Below are 2236 nucleotides of genomic sequence, written 5' to 3' on the forward strand. Positions count from 1 at the left end.
ACATCAGAACATGCCCAAATGTTTTTAACCAAAACAGGGAATGGTGATAACATCGAAACACGTCCAAATGTTTTTAACCAAAATAGGGAGTGGTGATAAACATTTGGACGTGTTCCATCCAAATGTTTTTAACCAAAACAGGGAGTGGTGATAAACATCAGAACACATCCAAATATTTTTAACCAAAACAGGGATAAATCGAAGGACGGGAATGATCTTACCTAGAACTCCTCCAAATGAACCATGCATATAATATCGTGCCTGCATAAGAAAGAAACTCAACAAGCATAACATAGCAAGGGTGCATGTTCTATCCCAGACGAATAACCATGAAACAATGTTGAGGACATGTTTTATGCAAAACATATGAGAAACAAAACGGAAGCATATTCTATGCAACGAGAACCGGAGCAAGTTCTATGCAACATCGGAATGCATATTCAATGCAATAATACAAAAATGCATGTTCTATGCACATGATCAATAGCACAAAATGCATATTCTATGCAAGATTAGCAAATGTATGTTCAATGCAAGATCAATAGCATAAAATGCATATTCTATGCAAAATTAGCGAATGCATGTTCTATGCAAGATCAGAAATTGAAGCATGCTCTATGTAAATGTGAAAAGTGATGCAAGCTCACATGTAAAATACATGTTCCATGCAATGATAAAGGGATGCACGATAAAACTGACTTACATTATGAAGCTCAATTTCACAAATTAATCACATGCATGTCCCAATTTACGCCAAACTTATTTCCAACATAACAAATTCATGCATTCAAAACTCATATTCTTATGAATTGTACATGCCTGTGAGATATAACCTTCATTCTCAACTTAGAAACATGAACTTCAATCAAAGATTCAACATGGATCATGCATTTCGAGCTCAAACATATAAATTCATGGCAATTTTCTACATGCATGTCTACATTGACTTCCAATTCATCAAAACCAACTCAATTCATGTTCTTTATCATCATTCAACTTTGAATTCCCAAGGTTACAAGCTAATATCCATGAATTTACTCACCTAGGAGCTTCAAACACCAAATTCTAGTCAATTCTTGAGTTAATCTTCAAGATTCCCAAGCTCCTTGCTCAAATCTCCAATTGTTTCCCTCTCTCTCTCTCTCTAGCCGACCCTCTCCCTCTTTTCTTAGAGTTAATAGCAGCCATATTGAAATAAAGTGAGGAATTGAGTGTACAATGGTCCCTTATATAGCCCCACATAATCAAATTCCATTAACACTAATTAATTGAGCACTATTAAATTAATTTAATCTAATTAATCTGATATGAATCAATTTTCAATTAAATTTCACCGTAGGCTCTAAAAATTACACTAATCACAATGGCGCAGTCAGTTTTGGTTTTTGTGGCCGATAGGGCGTTCAATTTAAATTCCAAAGCAGATAATCAAACAAATATTCCTACGGTGAAGAGATAGAATTTCAAAACCACATTTTTTCACATAGACGGCACACAAAGTCATATCAAACACATAATTACATTCATACTAAGGACCAATTAGCATAATACGGAACATGGTTATCACAGTCTTCCCCCTTTAGGAAGTTTGGTCCTTCAAACTTATGTTAACTTCGTCGGGAAACAAATGTGGATAGCTGTAGACACCCCATTTTTGACCGTCCTCAAGACTTGGACGTCACCATTGGAACACTTGGTGATTACCCTTGTTTGTGTTCGTCTTGAGTTCCTGGAGGTCTTGGTTGAGCGCCTTGCCTCAGGATCTCTCGACTCGACCGTGTTGTGTCTGGTTTTGCACCAAACACTTGTTTTTTGCCTGGGAGGGGCAGAGAATGCTTTGTGAGGCATCCCCACACATCACCGGCCATGGCTTGAGGCCACCGGCCAGTGATTTTATTCCATCGGCAATGTATATTGCCGGTCGGCCATTTATTTTGCCAAAATGGCAATTTTGAATGGCCGATCACTGTTTATCTACTTTTAGTAGATATTTTGTGCCACCTGTGATAGCTGGCACCCACTCTGCTCCCCTCCATACACGTGTATGGAGGGATTTCCCTCTTGGATGGCTTGTTTTGAAAGCCTTACAAGAGGGAGTTGCCTATAAGAAGAGGGCTCCTCTCTTGGCATTAGGGTTACAAAAAATTTCAGAGGGAGTTCTAGATTAGGGTTAGGGTTGATACATATTTGCTATCTCTATGTCTCTCTCTTGTGTGTGTCTAGTGTGTGTTTGTCC

Source organism: Camellia sinensis, chromosome 1 (genome assembly GCF_055761805.1).
Source record: "Camellia sinensis isolate YWXY chromosome 1, ASM5576180v1, whole genome shotgun sequence".
Taxonomy (NCBI): domain Eukaryota; kingdom Viridiplantae; phylum Streptophyta; class Magnoliopsida; order Ericales; family Theaceae; genus Camellia; species Camellia sinensis.